The 20,472-nt window shown below is 38.1% G+C and overlaps 1 protein-coding gene across 7 annotated transcripts in view; it reads right to left on the bottom strand.

Moving 5' to 3' along the window:
* GUCY1A1 (guanylate cyclase 1 soluble subunit alpha 1) overlaps positions 1 to 17,440 on the bottom strand; it is a 64,876-nt gene extending 47,436 nt beyond the window's left edge. For 2 of the 7 annotated variants that reach the window (XM_023228014.3, XM_023228062.1), the window contains exon 1: positions 16,331 to 16,621. The gene's annotated coding sequence lies outside the window, so the exon portion shown is untranslated. Of the gene's footprint in view, positions 1 to 16,230; positions 16,622 to 16,847; positions 17,219 to 17,305 lie in introns of those variants that run through there. The other 5 variants (XM_023228042.2, XM_023228052.2, XM_023228021.3 and 2 more) reach the window with 5 other exon arrangements.
* Between the last annotated feature and the right edge of the window lie 3,032 nt (positions 17,441 to 20,472).

Consider the following 20,472-nt stretch of genomic DNA (forward strand, 5'->3'; position numbering starts at 1 on the left):
TTCTCTTCTCTTCTCTTCTCTTCTCTTCTCTTCTCTTCTCTTCTCTTTTCTCTTTTTCTTTTTTTTTTGAGACGTCACTCTGTTGCCCAGGCTGGAGGGCAGGGGCGTGATCTCAGCTCACTGCAACCTCCATTTCCCGGGTTCAAGCGATTTTCTGGCCTCAGCCCATGAGTAGCTGGGATTACAGGCACATGACATCACACCCAGCTAATGTTTTTGTATTTTTAGTAGAGATAGGGTTTCACCATGTTGGTCAGGCTCAAACTCCTAACCTCGTGATCTGTCCCCCTCATCCTTCCAAAATGCTGGGATTACAGGCATGAGCCACCGCGCCCGGCTGAAATTTCTTATATATATATATATAGAAAAGAAATTTTATTAGATAGTTAATGGCTATAGTAAAAAGTGAGAATAAGTAAAGATAGCGAGTTAATACTGTTTATAAGAAATATCAGATTTAGGCAATGGTGGCAAAAGAATGATCGGGGAAGTCTTCTTGGAATGTACAGAATTTGAGCTTATTTTTTTAAATGATTAAGTTTTGAAAATTAAGATTTTGGCCAGAAGCATGCCACAGAGAAAGAGCAATGTAAGTGAAAACAAGAAATGAAGGAAATTGTGGGAAAGAGGCAGGGAGAGATGGCTACTAGATATATTATAAAATTAAAGTTGGCATGATGCGGCAACTCACTAGATCGGAGGAATAGAATGACTCTGAAGTTTTGTGTAGAATGATATAGTGCCATTCACTGAAACAAGTAACAGAAGCAGAGCTACTGGCCTGAGAGAAAGGATGTTGAATTTTGTTTTAAATACATGGATCTTGAACTGTTAGCAGGGAATCTAGGGTAGAGGTGCTTTTGAAAATTGGAGTATTTACTTCAGAAGTGTGTAATAGATTAGAGATGAATTTTTGCTCCTCCCCATAGCAGAAACCATTATAGTCAGGAGTTTAATTAAAACTGTTTAAGATCAAGAGGCTACATACATAGAGAGAAGATAACCAAATTTAGAACTCCAAGGAATCATCATGTTTAAGGACCGGAGAAAGTATTATGACTATGACAGAGAAGCAGCAATTAGAAAAGTATAATGAGAATGAATATGAAAGAGGACACGTGTTCAAGAAGAAGTGTATGTCACAAGTCTGAAGAGGGTAAGGAGGACTGAGAAAATATCATTTGATTTTTAAATTGAAAGATGTTTATGGCTTTTAAGACAAAATTTTGAATAAGAATAGTAGACAGAAAGTGGAAGAAAATAAGGAGTTATAGTGATAAAGCACTATACTGTAACTGAGTATGGATCACATTAAGATCCGTGGATTGGGAAACAGCAAGTTTGAAAGAAGGATTGTGAGGATATGAAATCCTTTTCTTTTGTTACCTATATTTGTAGCTTTCTGTAAATAGAAATACTATACAGAGCACAAAAATTAGCTCAAAGTACAGGGTCTTTGACTTCTGATTAAATTGCAGAAAGTCACAAGAGACTTCCACTCCAACCCTAATAATGAGAACAAGTGAGCAAGCTATGCAATCATAATTTTTTTAATCCATCAGAAAGCATCTATGAAAACTATAATTATTGAGTCATACTTGATGATGAAAGACCAAACACTTTTCCACTATTATTCAGGAACAAAGCAAAGATGCCTGCTCTCATCACTTCTAATCGATATTGTACAGAAGTTAGGTCCTAGCCATTGCAATCAGTTAAACAACGGCCAAAAGGTTGCAAGTTTATGCGCCCGCGCGCGCGCGCGCGCGTGTGTGTCCAATCAACCCTTGAACGACACAGATTCAAACTCCATGGGTCCACTTATATGCAGATTTTCTTCTGCCTCTGCCATCCCAGATGTAGCAAAACCAACCCCTTATCGTCTTCTTCCTCCTCCTACTCAAAATGAAGACAGTGAGGATGAAGATTTTTTATAATGACCCACTTGCACTTAATAAATGGTAAATATATTTTCTCTTCCTTTATGATTTTCTTTGTAACATTGTCTTTTCTCCAGCTTACTTTAAGAATACAGTATATAATATATAATACATGTCAATCAACTGTTTATGTTATCGGTAAAGCTTCCAGTCAACAGTAGGCTATTAGTAGTTAAGTTTTTGAGAAGTCAAAACTTTTATATAGATTTTTGACTGTGCAGGAGTGTCAATGCCCCTAATCCCTGTGTTGTTCAAAGATTATACACGTGTATGTGCACACACACACACATATATATTTAAAATTGTTCATGTAGGAATTCTCAATGGGTCTACAAAACAACTAGAACTAAGAAGCAAATCAAGCAGTGTTTCAGGATACAAGACTGATATACAAAATTCCACTGTAACTTCTGTCCTGGTCACAAATACTGGAAAATAATTAAAAATTCATGATACTGTCAATAAATATAAAATACTTGCAATAAATCTAACCAAAGGCTTACAAGACTCTTACACTGAAAACTACAAACATTCATGAGATAAGTTAAGGAAGGCCTAAATATATGGAGAGATATATACCATGAATAATATTGTTAGGCTACAAATTTTCTCTAAACTGGTTTATAGATTCAATGCAATTCCAATCAACATCCCAGCCATGATTTTAGTAAAAATTGACAAAATGAGTCTAAGATTTCACTGACGACATATGATAGCCAAATTAATATTAAAGAAGAAAAATAGTGCTGAAGGACTTATATACCTACTTCAAAACTTGAAAAGTTAAAGTAATCAAGAGAGTCAGGTATCAGTTTGAAAGGAGTGACACAGATCGATAGAGATCCACAACTGCATTTTCAACAAAGGTGTCAAGGCAATAAAATAAGGAAAGAAAATATGTTTGTTTGTTTTTTAATAAAAATGCCACTGGAACAACTGGAAATCCATATAGAAAAAGAAATAAACTTTTATCCACACATCATACTCATACAAAAATTAAATCTTAATGAATCATGCCATGGTTTGGATATTTGAATCTTCCAAACCTTATGTTGAAATCTAATCTTCAGTGATGAATGTGGAGTGGATTTGGGAGATGTTTGGGTCACTGGACAGATCCCTCATGAATGACTTGGCACCGTTCTCATGATAGCCAGTGAGTTCTTCCTCTACTAGTTTCTTCAAGCGCTGGCTGTTACACAAGAGCCTGGCATCTCCTCTCTCTCTCCCTTGCTTCCTTTCTCTCTGAGTAATCTTTGCACACGCTGGCTCCCCTTCATCTTCTGTCATGAGTGGAAGCAGCCTCATGCTCTCACTAGAAGCAAATGCTGGTGCCAGGCTTCCTGCACAGCCTGCAGAACATTGAGCCAAATAAACCTCTTTTGTAAATAAATTATCCAACCTTGGGTATTCTTTTATAGCAAAATAAACAGACTAAGACAGATCGTAAACCTAAATACAAAAGTTACAGCTATAAAATTTACAGAGGAAAAAAAAAAAAGAAATTCTTTGTGATCAGGTTTGAAGCAAAGATGTTTAAATTAAAAAAATATATTTAAAAAGAGCATGATAAAGTGGACTTCATCAAAGTAAAAAAATACTTTGGCTCTTTGAAAGACATTATTACATAAACAAGAACACAAGTCACATACTAGAAGAAAATATTTGTAACACACAACATCAAAGGAGTTTAATCCAGAATATACAGTTTTCCAACTTAGTAAGAAAATAAAGATGGATTAGAGACTTAAATGTTAGACCTAAAACCATAAAATCCCTAGAAGAAAACCTAGGTAATACCATTCAGGACATAGGCATGGGCAAGGACTTCATGTCTAAAACACCAAAAGCAACGACAACAAAATCCAAAATTGACAAATGGGATCTAATTAAACTAAAGAGCTTCTGCACAGCAAAAGAAACTACCATCAGAGTGAACAGGCAACCTACAGAATGGGAGAAAATTTTTGCAATGTACTTATCTGACAAAGGGCTAATATCCAGAACCTACAAAGAGCTCAAACAAATTTACAAGAAAAAAACAAACAACCCCATTAAAAAGGGGGCAAAGGATATGAACAGACAGTTCTCAAACGAAGACATTCATACAGCCAACAGAAACATGAAAAAATGCTCATCATCACTCGCCATCAGAGAAATGCAAATCAAAACCACAATGAGATACCATCTCACACCAGTTAGAATGGCATTCATTAAAAAATCAGGAAACAACAGGTGCTAGAGAGGATGTGGAGAAATAGGAACACTTTTACACTGTTGGTGGGGCTGTAAACTAGTTCAACCATTGTGGAAAATAGTGTGGCGATTCCTCAAGGATCTAGAACTAGAAATACCATTTGACCCAGCCATCCCATTATTGGTATATACCCAAAGGATTATAAATCATGCTGCTATAAAGACACATGCACATGTGTATTTATTGCAGCACTATTCACAAACAGCAAAGACTTGGAATCAACCCAAATGTCCATCTGTGACAGACTGGATTAAGAAAATGTGACACATATACATCATGGAATACTATGCAGCCATAAAAAAGGATGAGTTCGTGTCCTTTGTAGGGACATAGATACAGCTGGAAACCATCATTCTCAGCAAACTATCGCAAGAACAGAAAACCAAACACTGCATGTTCTCACTCATAGGTGGGAATTGAACAATGAGATCACTTGGACACAGGAAGGGGAACATCACACACCAAGGCCTATTGTGGGGAGGGGGGAGGGGGGAGAGATAGCATTAGGAGATATACCTAATGTAACTGACGAGTTAATGGGTGCAGCACACCAGCATGGCACATGTATACATATGTAACAAACCCGCAAGTTGTGCACATGTACCCTAGAACTTAAAGTATAATAATAATTTAAAAAGGAAACGATTCCATTTTAAAATGGGCAAAAAATCTGAATAGACAATTCATTAAAGAAGATATATAAACAGTCAATAAATATTTCTTCATATGCTCAATATTATCAGTTATTAAACAAAAACTCATTAGAATGTCTAAAATTCTAGAGTTTGGCAATGTCAAGAGTTATTGGCAATGTGGTATAACCAGAATTCTAATAGAATACTGATGGGAGTGGAAAACAGTTTGGCAGTTTCCTAAAATGCTAGACATTCAACAAATGATATTGTTCATGAGCAAAACCTGGGTAATTCACAAATCATCAGGAAAACTTACGATGTGGGCAGAAAGGTTACCATAGTAATTACCACAGTAGGTAAAAGTATGAACCCTGTCTTGCTACAAATACCGATTCCATTATTAATTAAATGTATGACATTTAGGCAAGTGACTTATCTATTCTGTGTATCATCAGTTTTTTCATCTGTAGAACTGTGATGAGAATATAACATTCCTCAAGGGATTTGACTAAAGTAATGCAGTTGTATTAATGCTTGGAATGTAATATGTACTTAAGAAATGTTCACTATTATTAACTGGACTTGATATAAAATTATTGTAAAAACTTTTGTGTTTATCTTCTTCAAGACACATTTGAGTTAAAGCAGCATTTCTTGAAATGTGGTTTGCAAACTCTTGGGGATGTCCTGAGACCTTTTCAGAGGATCTGCAAGGTCAAAACGATTTTCATAACAATGCTCTAATATTATGCACCTTTTTCATTCTCATTCTCTCACAGGTTGCAGTAGAGGTCTCCAGAGACTACATGACATGTGATGATGTAATCATTCTAATGGAATTTATATTTGTGTAGAATTTTCTAAATTAGTAGGGTTAAAGTATAAGTGTACATTTTTTTTGTTTGTCTGTTTTTGTTTTTGTTTTTGTTTTTGTTTTGAGACGGAGTCTCGCTCTGTCGCCCAGGCTGGAGTGCAGTGGCCGGATCTCAGCTCACTGCAAGCTCTGCCTCCCAGGTTCACGCCATTCTCCTGCCTCAACCTCCCAAGTAGCTGGGACTACAGGCGCCTGCCACCTCGCCTAGCTAGTTTTTTGTATTTTTCGGTAGAGACGGGGTTTCACCGTGTTAGCCAGGATGGTCTCGATCTCCTGACCTTGTGATCCGCCCTTCTCGGCCTCTCAAAGTGCTGGGATTACAGGCTTGAGCCACTGCGCCCGGCCAAGTGTACATTTTTGGAGATTAACGCACTTTGTTCTCAGAACTTCTATTTTGATTTTTCCTAACTATCGGGGTACTTGCTATAATGTTTGTAATTTCATTATTGTCTAATAATTTATTATTTTGAAAACTTGAAGTTTTTCTTGGTCTTAAATATAAACACAAGAAGTAATTTCACTTTGCTACATTTTTTAGATAAACAGTTATTATTTTAGATTTTAATATTTATTCTAATTTAAGACTAAGTCTATTGATTTTTTCACATATATTATTTATATATATATACACATATACATATACACATACATATATACACACACTTTTTTTTTTAATGGAATCTCGCTCTGTCAGTCAGGCTGGAGTGCAGTGGCACAAACTTGGTTCACTGCAACCTTCGCCTCCCAGGTTCAAATGATTCTCCTGCCTCCGTCTCCAAAGTAGCTGGGATTACAGGCACCCACCACCATACCTGGCTAATTTTTGTATTTTTCGTAGAGATGGGGTTTCACCATGTTGGACCAGGATAGTCTTGAACTCCTGACCTCAGGTGATCTGCCCACCTTGGCCTCCCAAATGCTGGGTTTCAGGTGTGAGCTATGGTGCCTGCCTGGCCTGATTTTTTTCTTATATTAGGATGGATTCTTGGTTTAAAAAGAGGAAACTAGACAACGTTTTCAATCCACAGCTGCACTATCTAGAACTGTCATTGTAAGCTTATAGCTATCCAATACTAAAAACTTCCTGATGAGATCAGTGGTGATAGTCATGAAGGCTAACTTCTGACACTGTATAATAAAGTGTGTCACCATTTGGAAAATGTGTAAATTTCAATGGACCAATGTTTTCCAAATGACCATGATGCTACACATAAGCTGATGAACAAAATCACGTATGAATAAAGGATCTATTCCCAAGTATTCTTCAGGACCTTTCTCTTATAATCACATTACCTAATCTTCCCTTAGAATCTTTTATCAACTCATCTGATTATTTATTCACTCATTCATTCATTCACATATGCCAAAAGTATTTATTAGGCACCTATTACTGCATTCTAAAGGATGAGATCTCAGGTATTAAAAACAAAAGCAAATAAATAAAAGCAAGCCAATCCTAGTTCCTTAAGGAATGTTTTGAGTAAAGGTTGGGGTGAACAGACTTAGACCACACAAACTCAGTTCAGTGTGATGTCATGACACGGTATGATGGGAACATGAAGAATCTGCATGTGCCCCTGTACAGTATGTTGGTAAACATGTCCTTGAAAAAGTGATACATTAAGGTGAGCTTTGTAGAAGAAACAGGAAATAGCAAGGCAGAGAAAACAAAACAAGGCATTGCAGGAGCAGAAAAATAAATGCAAAGACACAGACTTGAAAACAAAAAAAAAGGTTGGGAGTAAATTGCAGCTAAGACAACGTGACCATAACACACTATTCAAGGAAGAGAATGATGAAGAATAAAGCTGCAGTCAGGCAGGAAAATACAGCTGTCAGATTACCCACGTAAGTGATAAACACTGCATGACTCCTACACCACTGAAAATGAGTTTTAACACATGCTCTGCAGCAAAAATTCTTGAGACTTACAGTCACTGGCCAATTAGTATTTATCAAGGACAGTGAATGTAAATAGAAACATACCAAATACCTTTTCACTGTGTACAAAATAGATGGTGACAACATGCAACTACTAATTTCCAGGACATGCTAAACAGATCCAATGTTAAGATAAAAATAACTAAACTGATTTTCCTCTGGTTTGATTTAGGTAGATAATCAAGGCCATAACATGCCAACGTGGAAAAATGTTCTAACCATCCCTAGGAATGAAGAAAACTAATAGGCAACAAAAGTGTTAAAAAACAGCTCTTCTTAGGACATTCTTTGCTTTCTTTTGGTCTTCCTCTTTCTATTTAAGCCCTGTATGGTTGCCCAATACACCCTATTTAGGTCTCGTTTTCTTATCTATGCCCCACATACTGAGCCTTTCAGTTTCCTTTTTCTCTTTACTTTAAAAAGCTATGTCCAAGTGTCATGCTCTTGATTGAAGGCAGAAGACAACATAATACAAGTAACCACTGCTATTGGGCAACCAGGTTGTGCTGCTCTTCATGGTAAAACAGGTATCTTATTGACTCCGGGAGATACTCCAAAAGATTACATCAACCCAAAGGAGATTTAGGCCATAGGGCAGGGCCAAGTAGGAGAGCAATTTTTGCGGAAGGTGGCCTTGCAATATCCCTCATATACAGCTTTCTTGCTCTCAGCAGGCAAGTCATAAAGCCATAGGTGGTAACCAGTCTAGGTTAAGGTAAACTCTCATAGCTTCAAAGAGGAGGAGAAAGAGAAGAGAAGAAAAGCAGTGACTTTAATTAGGATAGTTTGCTCTCCAAAGTATAAACTCTTATGGGCATATCACAGCTCTCCTACATACCACTGCTGGATTTTTGTTAGCATAAGATCAAACAACAAGGGCTTATGAATTATTCTGAGCCAGTCACACAGAAAAGAAGCAGAAATAGATGCTATGGTGTATTAAATTGTTATTTGGGATACAGCTGGACAAAGAGGAATATGATTTACAATTAGTGACTGCAAATATTTTAAAACATTAAAAGAAATAGAATTTTACCCAAAGATGTTTGTTTTCACTGGGAAGCCTGCCTTTTGCTAATCATATTTACAAATGTATAGTGCTAATCTAATATATGAATATCTTGCTTTACAACTCGTGTACTGACAATTTTACTGCATTTACCCAAATTTCCTTCAATGCTACATTTGTAATTCTCTAAATACTTCACATATAGTGCTAAAGATCTTGATATGACTTTATGCTCACAAATACACAATTTAAAAGTTCATGTTATACTATGGAATACTGAAATTCCTTGTCACATATTTTATTAACTTAATATTGTAATAAAAACCACATATCACTTAACTGCTTACAATGAGCATATTTGAAGCTGCAAAGTGATTGCAAATTGAAAACAATAAGCAGCTAAAAATTCCAGTGCGTATACTGTCACGCACCAAATAACAATGTTTCTGTCAGCTATGGACCACACACACAATCAGGTTCCCATATGATTATAATGGGGCTGAAAAACTCCCATTCCTTAGTGACTGGCAGCCATTGTAATGTCATAGCACAATGCATAGCTGAAATGCTTGTGGAGATGTTCGTGCAGGCAAACCTACTGTGCTGCCAGCCATATAAAAGTATAGTACATACAATTACGTACAGTATATAAAACTCGATAGTGATAATAAAGTACTATTTTATTGATTTATGTATTTACTATACTATACCTTTTATTGTTAGAGGGTACTAGTTTTACTTAAAAAAGTAAGTTAAGCGCAAAACAGCCTCAGGCAGTTTCTTCAGAAGGTATTCCAGAAGAAGGCATTGTAATCATAGGCGAGGACTGCTCCACGCATGCTATTGTCCCTGAAGATCTTGCAGTGAGAAAAGATGTGGCAGTGGAAGACAGTGAAACTGAAGATCCTGACCTTGTGTAGGTCCAGGCTAAGGTGTGTGTTTTTGTCTTTATTTTTAATAAAAAAGCTTAAGACATAAAAAGAAATAAATTTTAAAAATAGAAAAAATCTGTTAGAATAAGCATATAAAGAACGAAAATCCTGGACTTGTAATCCAACCCTTCTTTATTTTAAACATTTTTTTACAAGTATTTTCCGTATAACTTCACTGTTCCAAGTAGGCTCATCATAGCACACCCACCCTTCCTTCCTTCCTTCCTTCCTTCCTTCCTTCCTTCCTTCCTTCCTTCCTTCTTTCTTTCTTTCTTTCTTTCTTTCTGAGATGAGATGGAGTCTCCCTCTGTCGCCCAGGCTGGAGTACAATGGTGCAGTCTTGGATCATTGCAATTTCCGCCTCCCAGGTTCAAGCAATTCTCTGCCTCAGCCTCCTGAGTAGCTGTAATTACAGGCACCCACCACCATGCCCAGCTAATTTTTTGTATTTTTAGTAGAGACGGGGTTTCACCATCTTGGCCAGGCTGGTCTTGAATTCCTGACCTCAGGTGATCAGCCTGCCTCGGCTTCCCAAAGTGCTGGGATTACAGGCGTGAGCCACCACGCCCGGCCGTAGCACACATTTTCACTGAGTGCTTATGAGCCATTGAGCACTTGTATTCGATGACTGTGTATAAAATGGAGAACTAAACAAAAATGGTACCTCTTTCCACAAGTATCAGTATAATAGTAAAAATTCAGCAAGTAATTATTCATATCATAATAATTCTACAGAGGAAGCACAGTGTGTTACAGGAAAACATAATAAGGCATGCAATTTAGGCTTGGAAGATCAGGGAAAGGTTTTAAGAAGCAGAGCTCAGTTTGAGATCTACAAGATGAGTAGGTGCGGGGCTCACAAAGATTGAACAAGGGGAAACGAAAAGCTAGTAATGGAAAAGTGGTGTTCTCCACAAACAAATACTTCAAAGCTATGGCTTGGGAAGGCTCAGCATTGCCTGTTCTGCCATACACAGGGCACACATACACACACCAAATACACACACACACAGCCCCAACACATCTGTTCCCTGCAGTGAATCCTTTCCTTTCCTCTGTCTAGAATACTCTTCCTACTATTTGCCACATTTGAATCCTACAGGTCCTATGATGTCCAACATCCTGATCTTGTTTTAAAACCTCAGCTAAGTCTTAGATCTCCTCTGGAAAGCCTTACTCAATATTTCCATCTTACCAAACTCTCTTCCTTCTCCTAACTTCTTTAAAACTTATTAAAACTATTCTACAAATATTATGCTCATTGTTAAGTGCTGACATGTATAATTCTGAGACTATTTCTTAGTTTTGTTCATGCAGACTTTAAATTCCTTCAAGTCAAGGAGTGTGTGTCATAAACTTTGCTTTGTATCTTCCTCAGTGACAAGCGTAATCCATAATAAACTTCATTGAGAGAAGTACAAAATAGCAGCTGAGTCTCTAAGAAGAGTGTTATAAAATATAAGACATAAAATAAGCTGAAGCTTACAAAAACAAGAAAACACGTCCTTTTAATTCTTGCTATGATTGCCAGATAAAGTGGTGGTGATGGCATTTTTATTAGATGTAGGAAGAGTGCACTGGATAAAGATATTCAAATCACAGTACATGAACAAACAGGCAGAACTACTCTGCTCTTGTTTTGTTTCATATCCATTCCTTAAGAAAATAATATCCATACTTATAAAAGTAGGACAAAACTAAAAATAACAAATGTAAGGCCCAGAATATAGAATGATATCAAATATTCTAAATGAGTTTAAATCCATTAATTTGGAGAAATTACACTACAAAATATTGAAAGCATATGTTGATAAGATAAAGGAATTGTTAAAGTAATCTTTAAAAATATTATGGTGAAGAGAAGTGTTGACAGAGTCCAACCATTGCCTCAATTTTCAAAATTGGGAAGGTGGATTCCATCAGCTACAATTTAGAGAGCTGGACATTAATTGCAGGAACTATTCCAAAGAGATGATTAAAAATATGGCATGCAAGCATTCAAAATGTGAAGTGCTATTATCGACAAGCTAAAGAGAGGTCACAGGAACCTGTCCTTATCAACTAACCTAGTTATCTCCTTTTGTTTTTAATAGCAGTTACTTGACGTCTATTTTGCAGAAAGTAGAGACTCATTTCTGGGAGGAATTTGACCAAGTCTGTCTCAGTATACTCTCTTAAGCCACACAAAGGAATGTAAACTTCAAAGAGAATTATTCGACTATATAACTGGTTGAACAGCCTGATAAAGAGGAATAATTTATGGACTAATGTAAAGCAGGAGTCTAACGTAAAGGAAGGTGTCTAGGAACATGCCAAAGGTAGTTCCAGTTCAGCCATTGTAGATAGTTACTTGGATGAAGATGTTAATTATATCCTGCTAATTCCCCTAAATTGGTGAAAATGGCTAATCTGTATCAAGGACTCAGAATCCAAGAAGACCTTGACTTTCTGGAACAACAGGCTAACTAAAGGTAACAAATTTAATTGCAGTAAGTATTTGTAAAAAGTCCCAAATCAAGTGGTCAAACAAAAAATTCGGTGGGGAAAAGAAATGTATTTGCAGAAGAATGTGCAAAAAAGATACACAATTAAACAGTGTTGAATGAGTGAATAAAAAAGGGAGGGAAAGAGTAGAACAGATTTCAGGTTGATTTACTATATGACATCCAGAGAAGATAAATATGTCAGAGGACAGTCCTCTGTGTTCGACTCTGAGGATCATACTTTAATAAAAACAGAAGTGCATCCAAAAGAGAAAAGCCCTGGTAACTATGAGACTCTCAACCCATGGTAAATAAGCATGGGTTGAAGAAACTGAATATTATCTTAGACACTATTAAGAGTTGTTAGATGTAAAAGCATTTTGTATAATACTCTAAGGGGTAAAATTAAAGATATAAATATCACAGAGACAAATTCGATAGTTGAATATAAGAAAAGAGTTCTTATGCTCAGAGCTGGTCAAGGAAATGCCTACCGTATTCAAGATGAGTGTTGACAAATTATTTGCCAAAACTGACCTTAACATCCTCTGTGAATTAAAAAGTATGGTCCTCTGCTAAGAATGAAGAGTGGAGATAATCTGGGTAGACTAGAAAACCTGGAAAAATCCAGAATATGTACCATGGAGAATTTGATATGAAATTAAGAAAGAATAAATAACTGCATAGCTCTGCTAAGTATCCTCTAAGCTGACATTGGAGTGAAGCAATTGGTAGTTGGCCACAAGATACAGTTATGTCTCTTTGTCCAGCTAAATCAACAGCAAGGAAGGTAAAGCAAACATTACAAGTGAAGCTGACATTGGGAAGGCAGGTTCTTGTAGGTCTAATGGTAAGAGATTTAAGAGTTGGAGCAGAGTTAAAATTGTTGGTGAAATAAATAACAGTTCACAAGCAATTCTGAAGAGGCTACAAACTATATGACAGAAGAGCACATAAGGGTCTCTGTCACCAAGACCATAGCTCCATGTGGTAGCATCAAGGCATAAACAAGCCTTAATTCAAGAATGACAATGACAGCAATGTTAAGCTCTTTAGACACCTACTACGCACCAAGCACTATGGATCCAACACTGGATATCATTAAGGAGATTTGAGTTTAGTGGGAGATGCAGACATTTAAACAGGTACTTTCAATGACATGTGACATAGCAAAAAAGGATAAATAGATAGGCTGAACCTAGAATAAAAAGGTCAGGATTAAGAAATGGGTCTGCCCCATTAGCTTCCCCCAAGAAGGTGTTCACTCTCAAAGCCATTGTCTCCTGTTGACGTCTTGCTAATTCTTAGTGTGGTGAGATAGAGGACTCGGTATGTGAGTTAATTAATTTGAGTTGGCCTCAATTTTATAAAAGGGAGGATTTGTTTTAATGAAACATTATTAATGGCCAGAAAGCATGCCATATAAGAGAAGTTAGAAACTACAGGCTGTGAGGCACATTCTTGTGGCAAGGAAGAGCCTGCTACAGAATCTCTCAAGTTTAAGATGTAGCCATTCTCTCCTATTGTGGGCTGAGGGGGAGGTCCACTCCACAGCTCTTCCTTCACTCCTCCCAAACAACTCTGTTCATCCTCTGTAAGCCTTCGAGGCTATAGGAAGATGAAGCCTATTGGCATGAATCCAGGAAAGAAGAAAAAATACATATATAATAGGTAAGACATTTTAAAGTTCTGAAAGAAAATAAAAGAAGCAGATATGATTCAGGATAGCCAGGATATTACTTCACCCTAAGTAAATCAACTAGTAACTAAACATTGAACATTGACAAAAGCTCTTCTTGTATCAAGTGAAGATGTAGACACCCAAAACAAACTATCGCAGAATGAATGTACATGGCCAAGAGACAAAAATATTTTTAATTATTGATACTTTAGGAAAAAAATATTTGTTTTTACAAATGTGCAGGAAAGTAATAAATAGAAATGTTTAAGAAAAGTGGCTTGGGTAAATATGTTTAATTAACCAGTGTAGAAATCAGTGCCATCAAAATGGAATCTTCTCACAGATAAAAGCCAAGCAACTTCTTAGTGAATCTGACACAGAAAAATATTCTGAATAACAACTTCCTCCAAAATTTTTTCCCGTTAGTGGACATACTTTTTGACTTGTATTATTGAAATATTACTTTACCTTTCCCTTTCCCCTTGTAGAGATTCGTCCTGATGTCTAATTTGATGTTTATTTAGTTCTGTAAAAAGGTTAATTAGAAATTATGGGGGTACAGATCATGTTATTTTAAACTAACCTGTAAAGAAATAAATATTCCCCTCAGTCCATACTAATTAATTGTTAGCAAATGTAAATGCAGGATTTAATTTCCCTTGTATAGTTTCTGAAAAAATTCGAAGTTACACAATATCTCAATGTGTCAATAAAAGTGATGTTAGATACAGATTTAATTGTTTTCAATTTCATTTGAAAAATATCTATGACAAAATTCTTAAAACTCGGTCACAAAATATTTTATTGATTTATTTGTAATAGATACTTTAATTTTAATATTATCACTTAAGTTTGTAGTGAAATATTAAAATAGCTTTTCAAAATGTCTTAAGAAAGATCCCTTAATAAGTCACAGTTGTAAGAGTTATAAGTACTACCCATTGTAAAGTTTTCCATACTTTATTAGTTTTTGGTATTGCCATAAATAAATAAAATATTTTTACATTTCCTTCCTCATTCTCCGAATGACAGAAAACTATTTTAATCATGTTATTTAATACCTGAATATCTAGAAGCAAGACCTTTAAGGGGCTATTTATATTTCATAAATTATGAGACACCATACCAAGTATAAATACTTTATATTTTGATTGGATTTGAAAGACAAAATATGATTTTTATTTTCTGTCATATAATAGAAACCAATCTTACAATATAAAGTATAAATATACCTTATAGATATAAATATAAGGCCATCTATTAATTACAAATTTCTACTAAATAAACTTCACAGACCTGTTTCCTAATACATAAAAATACATACATCTGGTCTATTTTATGTGAAATATTTAACTACTGTAACACCATTTAATTGTTCTAGAATTTTCCTTCTAGCCTATGTCTGCAGGCTGTACGTAGAGAGTCTGTTGTTTTAAGAAGAAAAAGTGTGGCTTACGTGTTTTTACCCCGTGGTCCTTAATTTTCTATTAGGGCACAGGTCCCTTTTGGATATTTGACTCTGTACTATCTCCCTTAAAATGCAGTCACTCTAATGTTTAAATACAATTTTAGGGACTTCACGGCCCCTTGAAGAAGATCCACAGACCCAGTTGTTTAATGGCTGAACAAAGCATAGACTGCAAGACAACTTACACTGAAGGAATAATCAAGCTTATATATATAACTTTCAGACAGATCAAGTGTTGCTTATTTTGGTTACATCGTTGCTATCATAACGTGTTGATTTTTTAGCACTGTACATAATAGGATACCTGAAATTATCACTCTTAAAGAAAAAAATATGTATAGCCATTTTAGGAAAAGCAACAGACCACTTCTACACTACGAACCAAGACAAAAAAAAAAAATTACATCAAGTGCTTCAACGCTTACCTATATGTAACAGGAAAGTTTGATGTTCCTACAAAGACAGTCCTAATAAGTGACAGAGATGTAATGAAATCAAATCAATAATTCATTAAATAGGCATTTAGTGAAATCACCATAGGACTGATCCTAAAACATCACTACTGATACGTTATAAATGAAGTTCAAATGACATTAAAAAAAAAAAAAAAAAAAAAAAAACTATCCTATTTAGAACTCAGCACTGCTTCCATAGGTTGGAAATCAAGATGCCTTCAACCAGTCATCGTTAAGTGAGCTGTACAATCTTCTGGCTTACTTCAGAAGATGTAAACTGTTTATGGAGTGCAAAATGAAAGAATAACCATTTGAAAATCAGTGAGCAAAGAAAGACGCACGAAATCCATAGCCCGAAATCACATGACCACATTGCAAGGCAGCCCCTCACACCATTGTCACTGTCAGGCAGCTCGGGCGACAGGGTGCAGATAGGCGCGGAGACCGCCTTGGTCCCCTGCTCACGGTTTCTCCAAGAGCTGCAGTCCTAACGAAAACAGAAATGGGACTGCCAAGCAGTAAATCATTGTGTCTCTTTCACACACACGCGCACACCTCGGGGAGCTGCTGGGCAGCCGCTGGAAGTTACCCGGCTGCCTTCTCTGGGCAGCCCGGCGATCGCAGCGTTTGCTGTGGAGGAGGACGCGCCTCTTACCCACGCCGCAGCTGGCCGGGTGAAGTTGCCCTGAAGCCTGCCGCCGCCTCCAGCCCTGCTGCCTCCGGGGTCCAGGCATCCCCCCGCTGCGCCCGCTCGCTCGCCTGCCGGCGCGCTGGAGGCCGCAGCGCTACATGGGGCTGGCGGGCTCTGCGGCCCGGGCGCCCTGGCCGTGGGAGAGCAGCGGCCCCAGCGCGCCCCGCGCGTTCTCACGGCCCGGCCCCGCGAGCGCAGCAGCCGGCGCGGCGCTGCCCGGCGCCCACCCCCGTCAGTGCTCCTCCTTCGGGCGCCGCGGGTCCCGAAGGGCCCCAGGCCCTGGGCCGGCCCCCCGGGCGTAGTCTCCTGTCCTCTCGCTCCTCCCCAGCGTGGGAACCCGGCCCTAGCTCCCCAGGGCTGGGCAGCTGGGAGCGTACGGAAGGTTTCTCAGGAGAGGAAGGAGACCCTGCCCAAGCCGGGGTCCCGGAAGAGGGACCGCGTGTGTGAGCCCCGACCGCGTGGGGATGCAGAGACCACTTACTCGGTGGCTTCGCACACCTCGGGGCTGTGCTTCCGGATCTCTAGCAGCTCCAGGGTGCCCCTCACAAATCCGCACCGCGAAGGGAGAAAGAGAGCGGGCGTCAGGGGTGGCAGGCGGTGAGCGGGAGAGGGGACCCTGCAGTGGCACCTGTGGGTCCCCGCGCGAGTGCACCCTGGGCACTCGCGGCAGCGGCACTTACGCTTGGGTCGCTCGTGTCTACCTGCTCAACAGGCTGGGCGGGACGCTGCGTGCCTCGGAAACTGTGTCGCCCGCGTCGCTCCCAGACAGTCCTCCTTGCCTTTGTCTCTCTGTGTCTGTCTGTGTCTCCCTCTTTGATCACCCCAAAGGAACCCTTGCAGTTCCTTTCCATAAGCCATTCGATTTTTTCAAACCTCTCCCCGCCTCCTCCCCTTCTCTGCACCGAAAGACTGAAAAAGAAAGTAGCAGCGAAAACGCACCATGGTGAGATCACGCAGGGCTGGGGTCCCTAGGCTCCTCCAGGCGCTCCCTCCCCCACAGGTGTCCTCCGCCTGGGTTTGTTCCAGACTGCTCGCTGCTCTAGCGCAGGGAAAGTGTAGGAAAACTCTGCACTGAAACCTGCTTCTGGAAAACTGACTCTGCGCTGAGTCCCACCCACCAGGCTCAGACTAGGGCAGGGGAACTGAGTCCTGGTCTCTGCAGCCGCCCAATCGCCATACCAGCAATTACTGTGTGGAGACAGAGACCTGGGACAGGGGACAAAAAAAAAAAAAAAAAAAAAAAAAAAAAAAAGAGAAAGGCAAAAATTGGAGGGGACTCCAGGAAAATTTGGCCCACTTAAAAAGAAAAACAAAAACATGTCTTCTCCACTATGCACTGGTCCAGAGAAACTGTAGTTTTCCACAGTTAAAAACTCCAACAATTCTGCTGGGAAGTTGACATCTGTGCTGATGACATTCTTGTCCTGGTTTTCAGATTTGAAGCCAATCTACTCATTTGCAGATGCAATTTTATGGTTACAGAGATTTTACATATTTTCAGTCAGGTCTGACTTCTGCCTGGTTCAATGCATTTAGTTCTATTTGTTACCTATGTGTGTGTTGTGATACTATGCTTTTAGTCACCTTTCTGACTTAAAAAAAAATCCCATTATGCTGTTCAATTGTGAATTAACAATTAATCATGATCTTTATGTGATCCCTTTTCAATTCAGTTCAATTCATGGTTATCTTCGTCTTTTATATCTTCCCCAAATACACCATCTAATCTGGTCCCATTTTAAGCTCATCACATTTGCAGACTTTCTCCCAGTCTTGCATACGGTGCTTGCCTCATAGTGAACATTAATCAGAATCAGGAAAAAAATACATTTAAATAAGTCAGGAACAGTTAAGAAAGTCAGCAGTATAAGCACAGGTAGCCACAGAAACATTTGCCTTCCTGCCATCTCAGAAACTTCTCTTCCTCTACATTTAACCCATGATACTCTCTTAGATCAGCAGGACATTTGTACTAAGAATATTTAGAAATTCAGATGTAGAAGGAAACTTTAAAAAAAATACACAGTAATTCAATAGTAAAAGGAAGAGGGAAGTCATACTATTTTTCAGTAAATTAAATGTTACGAACATTCAGAAGAAAATGAGATATTGTCTGACAGTGTTCATAAAGGAACAGTATTAGAGACACAACTTGAAGGATTGGTCATATTTGAAAAAAGATAAAATAGAGGACTTTTTTGTTGTTTTTGCTTTTTTCTGACAGAGGGAAACTTGTGAGCAAACATATAGAGATTGGAAAGGCATGGCACTGTTATTCAAGAAACAAGGAGTAATACCATCTGGTAGAAATAAAAAGTACATAAAGAAAAGTGTAGGAAGATATGGTGGAAAGATAGGCCGGTTCAGATGCCTGATCCACAGTTGTCATGTGTTGCAGGCTTGTATAAAGATTTTGTTGTTGCTGTTGTCTTCCCCTACTGATACCATTACCAATATTCCTTTCATTCTGGAACATGATTTATTTAACCCATTAATTTCTACTTTTACCATTCTGAAGTTTTATAGCACACCAAAGTCCTTGATTAGTATTGCATTTAACCCCAGTACATTCTGCCAGGAGCTACTGAGTTTTACCAAGGGTAGACCCTCAACTGGAGAATATCTTGTCTTCTTCCTCCTTTGTCCTTTTTGACTGTCAGACAATGGGTAAGAAGAGGAAGCAACCAATTTAAGCATAAGGGTGGCTAGAACCACCAAAAGGTGACGGCAAAAGACATTCTGTAATCTGGATGTTTGATATGCTCTAAAAAAGTAACACTAGTTCCTTGATGTTAGGGAAGTACTAATCTTCACAGCCTAATTTCCTAGCAATGAACTTGATTCATAACGGGATTCACTAAAATGCCTGCTGAGTGGGTAAATGAATACCTGAATATTTCATCATCTTCCAGGTCTAGTCTTCTTTCTTATAGTTGACTTATGGGTTAAAACTTTCCTCCACTTTATTGAGAATAAGAAAGTTATCATGACAACTTAATAAAAATGTTAACAAGAAAAATTATTCAGTGTAAAGCAATCTCCCTAGCCATGTTGGTGCTGGCAGAAAAGCTCAAGATATTTTTATTTCCCCTCAAGATGCTTTGTTTCTCTTGTACCTACAACCCACAATTGACAACAGTACGAGAGCATTTAAATTGTAGGTTACTTTCACACTTGCAAATGAAATGACAATGGCAACTAGAGATAGTATCTAAATCCTTGCTACTCAGATTATGGTTTCTATGTTAGCAGTATCCCATAACCTACAATCTTGTTGGAAGTACAGAAGTTCAGGCCCCTCTCCAAACCAACTGAATCAGAATATCCATTTAACAGAATCCTCAAGTGATTCCTATGCATATTAAAGTTTGAAAAGCACTGATCTACTATCGAGGCATTAAGTATGATAAGCCTCAAAACACATTGTATGAATCTTTCTAAATTCAGGAATTTTTTAGAACCCACATCTTTATTTTTCTGGGTTACTATTGCCATGTCAATTCAAATAAAGAAATGGGACTAATGGTTTCATCTCTACTGACTTTGTGGACCATAATAAATTCATAAACCAAGGGGAATTAAGAAAGAGACAGAGAACAGAAAAAGGGTAGAAATGAGAGAAGTGCTACATATATGTCAGGAGCAGAGCTTTGTTTTATTTTTAGCAAACAAACTATGGATTGTATTGTTTGCCAAATTAGGATAACCTCTCAAGTATAAGAAAAGTAAGATAAACTTCTGGCTCCTTATTTCCTCCTTTCCTTAGTATTATTCATTTTAAATTTGTTTTAACGTACCTGGTGAGATAAAGTTTACAGTGCTAACTTGCAGTAAGAAGATGCAAAGACTCCAAAATGTCTCTTTTATATGAATGTAAAGCTTTAGTTAGAAAAACTAGATCTTATTAGGTTGGCGTCCACACATTTCTAGTCCTGGTACAGACATTCACGAAGCAGCCTGGACTAGAAGAGATGCTGATGGTAACAGAAATGTTGTCCACTATATTTTTGCCAAGGAATTGGTGTTTGTGAGCAGTAAATACAGTGGTAGGTAGAATAATGGCACTCCAAAGATGTTTACCTGCTAATCCTTACAACCTGTCAATA

Source organism: Piliocolobus tephrosceles, chromosome 3 (assembly GCF_002776525.5).
Source record: "Piliocolobus tephrosceles isolate RC106 chromosome 3, ASM277652v3, whole genome shotgun sequence".
NCBI classification, from domain to species: Eukaryota; Metazoa; Chordata; class Mammalia; order Primates; family Cercopithecidae; genus Piliocolobus; species Piliocolobus tephrosceles.